At 40.5% G+C, this 10087-nt stretch overlaps 1 protein-coding gene and 1 pseudogene across 1 annotated transcript in view; both read left to right on the top strand.

Moving 5' to 3' along the window:
* The first annotated feature begins 6290 nt into the window (after window positions 1–6290).
* Window positions 6291–10087, top strand: part of LOC133062604 (hepatitis A virus cellular receptor 1-like) — a 37244-nt gene continuing 33447 nt past the window's right edge. Inside the window, exon 1 of the mRNA XM_061151825.1 lies at window positions 6291–9548. The gene's annotated coding sequence lies outside the window, so the exon portion shown is untranslated. The remainder of the gene's footprint in view (window positions 9549–10087) is intronic.
* On the top strand, window positions 6299–6911 carry LOC133062606 (plexin-A1-like; annotated as a pseudogene).

Raw genomic sequence — 10087 nt, 5'->3', positions numbered from 1 at the left:
TGTTAGAATTCCCAAGGCAGTAATTCCAAGTGGTTTTGTCATTCATTTATTTGGGAACATCCCCCTATGCTTATTTCCATTTAAGTTTAATTTTCACTTAAGTTTGAATTTTTTTTTAACTGAATACAAATTAATTTTGTCTCCAGATTTCTACTGAGAAAGTCTTTCCAGAGGTAAGTAGAAATGCCCTAGATCTGTAATTTTAAATATTTTCATCATTCTTTTCTGGAACTCAGCTGGAAAGAGGGGAAAAGGGGAGAGGGAGCTGGGACACTTTTTTGGAGTGTTCTCAAGCTTAAGGGGAGCTCAGATTTTAAGCAGTTTTCAGTGGAAAAGCTGTGCGGTAGAGAATGAGTCAGAAATGTGACTTTCAAGATTCTAGATCCTCTACATCTTTTTTTCAGTTGTATTGCCTGTAATTATAAAGGTCATTCATTTACATAGTAGCAGTTTTTTTTTTTTTTCCCGTAATTCTTAGTCAAGCTCCTTCTGCTTATGGTGTACCTCTTTTCCCAGAGAAAGTAGTGATGTTTAAAAAAATTATTTAAGCCATGCAGGTGTGGTTGTGGTGGTAGAATGTCTGTTTAAATACCCACATTATTTTTAATATACTTCTTTTGTGGGTGGGCCACCTTTGGAAAATATTTTGTTAGAGCTTTATAGTCTATACTTAACAACATGCCTCATGACAATCTGACATGTTGTCCTTTGTAATTTCCACATTTCATGCTTTTTAAACCTACCTCATGTAAAATAAAAGTATTTTACACTGCAATGCAGTGTTTAAATTTATCTTCTTTTGCCCAGTTCTGAAATAACCATATATCTATCAGTTCAGTTCAGTTCAGTCGCTCAGTCGTGTCCGACTCTTTGCGACCCCATGAATCACAGCACGCCAGGCCTTCCTGTCCATCATCCACTCCCAGAGTTTACTCAAACCCATGTCCGTCGAGTTGGTGATGCCATCCAACCATCTTATCTTCTGTCGTTCCTGCTCCTCCTGCCCCCAATTGGTCCTAGCATCAGGGTCTTTTCCAATGAGTCAAGTCTTCGCATGAGATGGCCAAAGTATTGGAGTTTCAACTTCAACATCAGTCCTTCCAATGAACACCCAGGACTGATCTTTAGGATGGACTGGTCGGATATCCTTGCACTCCAAGGGACTCTCAAGAGTCTTCTCCAGCAAGACAGTTCAAAAGCATCAATTCTTCAGTGCTCAGCTTTCTTCATGGTCCAACTCTCACATCTGTACATGACCACTGGGGAAACCATAGCCTTGACTAGACGGACCTTTGTCTCTGCTTTTTAATATGCTATCTAGGTTGGTCATAACTTTCCTTCCAAGGAGTAAGCATCTTTTAATTTCATGGCTGTAATCACCATCTGCAGTGATTTTGGAGCTCCAAAAAATAAAATCAGCCACTGTTTCCACTGTCTCCCCATCTATTTCCCATGAAGTGGTGGGACTAGATGCCATTAATTTAGTTTTCTGAATGTTGAGCTTTAAGCCAACTTTTTCACTCTCCTCTTTCACTTTCATCAAGAGGCTCTTTAGTTCTTCTTCACTTTCTGCCATAAGGGTGGTGTCATCTGCATATCTGAGGTTATTGATATTTCTCCCAGCAATCTTGATTCCAGCTTGTGCTTCTTCCAGCCCAGTGTTACTCATGATGTACTCTGCATATAAGTTAAATAAGCAGGGTGACAATATACAGCCTTGACGTACTCCTTTTCCTATTGGAACCAGTCTGTTGTTCCATGTCCAGTTCTAACTGTTGCTTCCTGACCTACTTATAGGTTTCTCAAGAGGTAGGTCAGGTGGTCTGGTATTCCCATCTCTCTCAGAATTTTCCACAGTTTATTGTCATCCACAGAGTGAAAGCCTTTGGCATAGTCAATAAAGCAGAAAGAGATGTTTTTCTGGAACTCTCTTGCGATGATCCAGTGGATGTTGGCAATTTGATCTCTGGTTCCTTTGCCTTTTCTAAAACCAGCTTGAACATCTGGAAGTTCACAGTTCACATATTGCTGAAGCCTGGCTTGAAGAACTTTGAGCATGACTTTACTAGCGTGTGAGATGAGTGCAATTGTGTGGTAGTTTGAAGTTTCTTTGGCATTGCCTTTCTTTGGGATTGGAATGAGAACTATATCAAATCTGTTTTAAATTTTGTTATCCAGTTTTACCTGCCATTCCTACTCATTTGGATGCTGAGTTTAGTTCTTGTTCTGGAAACCTTTAAGTAAAAAGTAACACCTGTATAAATATAGGTGAAGGTTGTTATGCTAATAATATTGATTTTTGATTCATTTCTTTTTATCTCAAAGTTTACGATGAGATCTTCGCAAAAGTCTCTTGACCTTAGAGTTGGTTTAGTCTGAGGGCTGAAGCAAGGAGCCGATGAGGCAGCAAGGAGCATGTGAAGGGGCTTTGAAAACTTCTAGCTGCCCAGGCCTCAGTGAAGTCCTTGGAGAGGTGGCACCATTCCTGTTCTCTGAACAAGCCTCCTACTGCAGCAACAATTCCTGGTACCTAAGCAGCAGCCAGACAGCTTCTAATCACCAAGGGAGAAAGGAGTTTTCTGAATTGATGAAATTTCAGGTGGGAGCTAAGAAATATGATATTTTGTAATCCTAGCTGCCTTGTTTCAAGGAAATGTGTTTACAAGGAACTGTGGGTAGGTGAATTACTTTACAGTAAGTACTTTGAGACTCCAAGTAAGAATCTCTAAGCAGAAGATACATCTTGTTAGAGTGCTTGTATCCCTTGTTTTTTTTTTTTTGGATTTTATTTTGAAATAATTTGAGATTTGCAGAAAAATTGCAATGATAGTACAGACTTCCTGTATTCAACAGATTTTTTTTTTTTTTTGGTTAACAGCTTAAATAACCGTGGTACCATTTGTCAAAACTAAGAAATTAAGACTGACACATAATATTAACTAAAGAATAAATTTTGCTTGGATTCCTACTCTGATTTTTAAAATTTTAAGTTAAATGCTTTCTGAAAAATAATTAAAGGTGCAAATCCCTATTCCCTGTCCTCTCCATCAAAATTTTTCCCCAGTCCCACTCCCCAGGAACAGTCCTAGGTCAGCACTGTCCAGTAGAAATGCAGAGTTTTTGTTTTCTTATTGTTGTTGTTTTGTTTTTTTCCTTCATTTTAAGTCTTCACAGTTCAGTGAGTATTTTCCACTTAGAGGACATCTCCATTCTGACTAGTCACTTTTTAAGTGCTCAACAGGCACATGTGGCTAGTGGCTCTAGATTTAGGAAAGTTCTGGGCTATTCTCTTATTTTCTCTCTCTCTCTTTCACTCATACACGGTAACCTAATTTTTTCCACTACTTATAGAAGCTCATCATTCCCTGTGAGAATGGGACAACAGCCTTTACTTAGACAGCTATGTAGTATTAAACAGAAAAAATGTGCTGAATCTATTAAATCACTTCCCCACACATAGATGTTTAGTTTTTTTTTTTCCCCCATTTCAGATATACAAAAACCTATGTGCATTTGTACACTTCTAATATTTATCATTCTGGACGTGGAATTGTTGTGTCGAAGGATGTGATTGTATTTGAAGTATCATGACAATAGAACAATAGTGTATTTTTAAAGAAATACACCATTCAGTATTTTACTAAATGTATTTTTTTTCTGAAGGCAGTCATTTTTGAAAGCAATTTATTTCAATAGTGTTCCTTTCACTCAAAATAATTCAGTTTTTATTTTTGACGTTTGAAGTTTTGAAATTTTAAAATGTTGACATTCTTTCGAACATAGCTAGTTAACAGAGGGTTCTGTTGTCAGTGTGGTAAGTCCCAATGTTCACTACAAATGCAGTGCCTTGACAAAACTTTTGACAAAGCTCAGCATACATTTTTAATAACTTCTACTAGCACAGGAGTTCAACTGGTGTGCAAGTCTTGCAGTGGGCTTGGTTTGGAAGAGTACTGAGTCCTGCAGAAAATTCCCTTAACCGTATCTGATGACAGCTCAGTGCTATCATATGTTTGTTTGTTTTTTTTGACCCACCCATCTTGCCTAAAATGGATGCAGAGGAAATGACTTGCAATCAAGTAATAATGCAGCAAGGCACATAGCTAAAAGTGAAAGTTTTCATCCCCAAACAAATCACTGCTGTCAGTGTTTTTAAGTAGAAAAGATTGTTTTGGTTTTAGGGAGGAAGAAAAAGGACCCATCATCTCATAATTTGGGGAGATGTTCTATTTGACACAAGGCAGTGCCCTCTAGCTGTGTGAGCAGGAGCTCACTTAGCTCACATTCCATTTTCTGACATCCTCTCACTCACAACTTCAAAACCTGGAATGTCAATGGACATGGTATTAATATGTGAGAGAGGTAAATAAATTGTATTGGGGCAAAGTGTAACTTGACTCCTTTATTTTAAATTGAAGTACAGTTGATTTGCTGTATTATATTAGTTTCAGGTTTATAGCAACATGATTCACATGTGTGTGTGTGGATGTATTTCAGATTCTTTTCCAATATAGTTTATTGCAAGATAATGAATATAGTTCCCTGTAATGTGAAATGTAAGTCACTCAGTCATGTCTAACTCTTTGCAGCTCCATGGACTGTGGCCTGCCAGGCTTTTCTGTCCATGGGAAGAATACTGGGAGTGGATAGCCATTCCCTTCTCCAGGGAATCTTCCCAACCCAGGGATCTAACCTGGCTCTCTTGCTTGCAGGCGAATTCTTTACCATCTGAGTCACCAGTTTCCTATGCTATACAGTAAATCTTTGTTGCTTGTCTATTTTATGTATAGTAGTGTGTATCTGTTAACTGTATACTCCTACTTTATCTCCAACCTTCCCCTTTGGTAACCATAAGCTTGTTTCCTATGATGACTTCATTCATACTGAAAGTGGTGGCTTGTTTTCCTAAACTTACGAGGGTGGAGATCGTGGGTTTGCTTTATCTACTTAAAATGTTCCATTGCTTAGTATGGGATGCTTGATGAGTATTTGGTGAAATAAATGGGAATTCCCTGGCAGTTCACTGGTTAGGACTCTGAACTTTGATTGCAGAGGCTGTGGATAATTATCTCTGGTTGGGGAATTAAGATTCCACAAGCTGAGTGGTGCAAACAACAACAGAAAATATTGGTGAAATAATGTTTGTTGAGGAAGAGAAACAGTGGAGTAGGGGTAGGTGAACCTGGCTTTCACTTCTGCATTGGTCCCGAGTGACTTCTGTGGTTCCTCTCCTCTATTTCTCTCTGGTCCTCAGTTTATTCACATACAAATCAAGAGGTTTGGCCCCACGTAGTTAAGTCCCTTCTTGTATAAACAGTCTCAAAGTTCATATGACTTCTCAGGCCTAAAGTCTGACCCTAAATCAAGACCTGTACTGAATCTTTTAAAAACAGCCTACCTCAAAAAGAATAAAATTCCTAGAATAAAACTGCCTAAGGAGGTGAAAGACCTGTACTGGAAAACTACTGAAGATAATGCAGATGGAAAGTTATAACCTGTTCTTTGATTGGAAGAATAAATATTGTTAAAATGATTGTTAAAATAATTAATATTGTTACATGTTAATTATAATATTTAATATGTATATAAAATTCATATAAATATATAAATATTTAACATATTATATTTATTATATAAATATATATAAATATGTCATAAAATTTATTTAATAAATTATCAATAATAATATTTTTAATATTTAACAATAATTAATATTTTAAAATTACCCAAGGCAATTCATAGATTCAATACAATCCCTACCAAAATACCAGTGGTGTCTTTCAAAGTACTAGGAACAATTTTAAAATTTATGTGGAAATACAAAAGACCCCAAAAGGCCAAAACAATATTGAGAAAGAGAACAGAGGTGGAGAAACCATACTCCCCAACTTCAGACTATATTACAAAGCTATGGTGATCAAAACATGCTATTGGCTCAATAGACACACAGATCAATGGAAGAGGAGGGAGAATTCAGAATCATATACTTTTGGTCAATTAATCAATGACAAAACAGGCAAGAATAGACAATGGAGAAAAGACAGCCTTCAAAAATTGGTGCTGGGAAAACTGTACAGGTACAGGTAGAAGAATGAAATTGGAACATCTTTAATATCACATAAAAATATAAAATGGGTTAAAGACATAAACATACCAGAAACCATTGAATTCCCAGAGTAAAACATGGGCAGAGCACTCTTTGGTATAAAAAGTAGCAGTGTTCCTTGTCAAGAACCATGACCACCTGGAACCACTCAGTGGCAACTGAGGCAGCAAGACGTTCTTCAAGTTCTTCCTCATGTGGCTTCTGGCCATCAAGGGCATGCTACAGAAGTGCATGGATGCCCTCTTCCCAACCATCTTCAGCATGCACTGGGGCTCAGCCCTGCTGCTGGCCATCAAATATATGCTTGATTTCCTGGACGAGCAGAGCGCTTGGCATGAGATACCTGATGCAGATATGCATCACACCTGGAAGAAAAACTGCCTGCTCCTGTGCTTCTGGTTGAACATGATCAAGAACCGACAGGTGCTATTCAACATCTACAAGAGCAGCAGCACTGACGCCTGCCTGTCAGTGCTGGCCTAGGCCTTCATGGACTCCTGCTCCACATCTGAACACAAGCTGGGCAAGGACTTGCCCTCCCAGAAGCTGCTCTACACCAAGGACATCCTTAGCTACAAGAGCTAGGTGGAGATTTACTATGCCAGCATCACCAGGATGGCCTGCCATCAGCTACCTGGATAAGAGTGCCTATCTCACGTTGGACCAGAGTCAATTCAATAGCATGAGTGTCCTGCATGAGATCTACTCTTACATCACCAAGTACGAGGATGAGACCCCGACACAGCCCTGGAGAAAGATAAGCAGACCTGGTGGCAGCTGCTTTGGAGCAAGCTGGGGCAAGTAGTAGACACTGTACCCCTGAGTAGCTGAGTAGGGGCCTATGACCATCTGACCAGGGGGCCTTGAGTGAATTTGGGGCTGGCCCCTATCAAGCAGCCAGAGCTGGGAGATGTGTAGAAGAGGCCTGGTCCCAACTGTGCCAGGGGCCCTGTGCTGGGGGCCACGAGTCCAGTCCTGGTCCCCTTGGCACTAAGCCCCCCCTGGAGCCAGCCAGGGTCCCAGTTCCTAATTGTTGTGGATGAGACGATGCCTGAAGCACCCTCTATGCCAAGAATTGCTTGCCATGGGGTTGGGGAACCCAGGTGTGACCAGGGGCCTTCTTGGGCCAATAAGGTGACTGCTAAGGCCCTGGAGGTGAGGCTGGACCCTTTGGGAGGGAGAGACCAGGTTGCCAAGGCCAGAACTAGGCCCAGGGGCTGGGAGGGTTCAGCTGAGCCTGGCTTCTTGGGCAGAGTCTAAGGTCAGGGGCCTGACTGGTGGCCCAGGTGGGGAGACTGAATGCCCAGGGCTCAGTCATGATGAGCTAAAGTCTGTCTGGGCTATCACCTCCCATCTGCTATGTTTCAGCACCCCTATGCTCACCGCTACACACCCAGAACCCCCCAAATTCTTGATTCGCCACATGCTGTCCATGGCTGAGGTTGGAGTGACACATTGACCTCACCCAGAGAGAGGCCCTGGGTCCATCCTATGGAGGGGTTGCAAGATGGCTCCACCCAGGGCCCAAATGACTTCCTGTTATGTCCTCAGGGCTGTGCCTCTGGGATCTATTGGGGCCTGGCGCTCCTGGTCATGAGTGTATGTTTTTCTCATTTATTCCCCCTCACCATGCCCTGCATCCCCCACACCCTGCCTCAGGCTGAGCTCTCAGCTGTAGAGGTCCCAGAAGCAGTCATGGCCACCCTCTTTCCCACTCCCTGACCTGCCACCAGCCTTTCAGGGGCTTCAGTCTGGCTCCCAACAGCATGCTGACCCCTTGAAGCAAGGGACCATCTGGGGGCCATTGCTCATGTTTTGGGGGAACAATGGACTTCTGCTAATGTTGCTCAGGCAGCTGGGAGTGTTGAGGTCTCAGGTCACACCCAATGGTCTGGTTGGCAGCAGGATGCCATGACCAGAGTGTCTGGAGGTTGGGTCTTCCCATGTTGCAGTCAGCAAGCAAAAGAATACATGCTGAATTAGAAAACCTGTGCATTAAAAAAAAATAGCTATGTTTTCTTTCATCTTCTCCTTTTAAAGCAAGAGAAATGAAAACAAAAGTAAATGGGGAGTAATTAAACTTAAAAGGTTTTGCACAGCAAAGGAAACCATCACAAAACAAAAAAGCTACACAATGAAAGGTAGAAATTATTTGCAAATGATATGACAAATAAAGGGCTAATATCCAAAATATATAAACAGTTCATACAACTCAACATCAAAAAAAAAAAAAAACAACCATGTTAAACGATGGACAGAAGACCTGAGTAGGCATTTTTCCAAAGGGGTCATGCAGATGGCCAAGAGGCACATGTTTGACATTATTATTCTTCAGGGAAGTGTAAATCAAAATGTCAAAACCACATGGAGGTATCACCTCACACCTGTCAGAATGGCTTTCATAAAAAAGAACACAAAAACAAATGTTGGCAAGGATATGGAGAAAAGAGAACCCTTGTATACTGTTGGTGGGAATGTAAATTAGTACATCATTAGTGGAAAACAGTATGGAGGTTTATAAGAAAACTAAAAATGGGACTATGGTATGACCCAGCAATTCCACTCCTGGTTATATATCCCCCCCCCAAAAAAAAGCAATAATTCAAAAAGATATATCACCCCAATATTCATAGCAGCCTTGTTTACAGTTGCCAAGATATGAAAGCAACCTAATTGTCCATAAACATGAATGGATAAAGAAGTTACAGTGTGTATATATACCCACACAATGTTGCCATTTGCAACAGCTTGGGTGGGTTTGGAGGGTATTATGCTTAGTGAAACAAGTCAGAGAAAGACAAATACTGTATTACTGAAATAACTTACATGTGGAATCTAAAAGATAAACAGACTAGTCAATATAATTGAAGAGGAAACAGACTCTCAAATATAAAGAACAAACTAGTGATTACCAGTGGGAGAGGAAATGACGGTAGGGGGTTAAAAGGTATTAAACCACTAGGTATGAAATAAGCTACAAGGATATATTGTACAACAGCCAATACTTTGTAATAGCTGTAAATGGAGCATAACCTTTAAAAATTGTGAATCACTACGTTATACACCTGTAACTTATATAATATTGTACATCCACTCTACCTCAATTAAAAAATAAAAGCAGCATCAGTACAGTCGCTCAGTCATGTCCAACTTTTTGCAACCCCATGAATTATAGCACGCCAGGCCTCCCTGTCCAGAGAGCAAATTCCATTCCAGCTCACTAAAATCTCCTGGTAATCTATTTAGTGACTGGATCAAATCCAGCAAAAAGATTGGCAGACTAGAGAAGTTTAACTTCTAAAGATACTTCCCAACATTCTCTGGAAAGGTGTGGGAAAGAGATAAGGACTAACTAGAATTCCATCTTTATCCATAAGGAGAAAAAAGACAGAATCATTGACAGACCACCAGAGAAGCTGGAAAGCTACCTCCTAACTCACCTGTAAGTACAACCCTCTGGAAAGTACTGTACTTCTCTTCAGCTCAGCAAAGGGGTGTATTGACTGAGTCACACAGCTTTTGTTTGTTTTTTTGGTCCCTCTGCATGGCTTGTGGGATTTCCCAATCACAGATCAAATCCAAGTTCATCGATGGATGTACTTACATCCACCTGTAAGTACAATCCTGTCTTACGCTGAGGAGGAAACTGGAACTTTGCTGCTTGAACTTTCTCAGTAAAATATGGAATCTTAATACAATGATGAATGAACCAATAGAAATTGGGTAGTTCATATAAAATGGATTTGTATCTCTTGAGAGAGGAATCCTCATTTAAATAGAATCATGGACTTACACATTGGAATTTTTCAAGCTTTTCCTGGGCAACATCAGTGAGGGAAAGAGAGAGGAAAAGAAACCTGAGCAGAAATGTGTGGTACCTTTGGAGGAAGGAATACTCATTGAGGCTCACTTGAAAGCTGTGTGGGAAATTCCATGAGTGTTCAGTGGCAGGACTCAGAGCTTCCACTGCGGGGGTGTGGA

Source organism: Dama dama, chromosome 9 (assembly GCF_033118175.1).
Source record: "Dama dama isolate Ldn47 chromosome 9, ASM3311817v1, whole genome shotgun sequence".
Classification (NCBI taxonomy): domain Eukaryota; kingdom Metazoa; phylum Chordata; class Mammalia; order Artiodactyla; family Cervidae; genus Dama; species Dama dama.
This window is presented reverse-complemented; position numbering and strand designations above follow the sequence as displayed.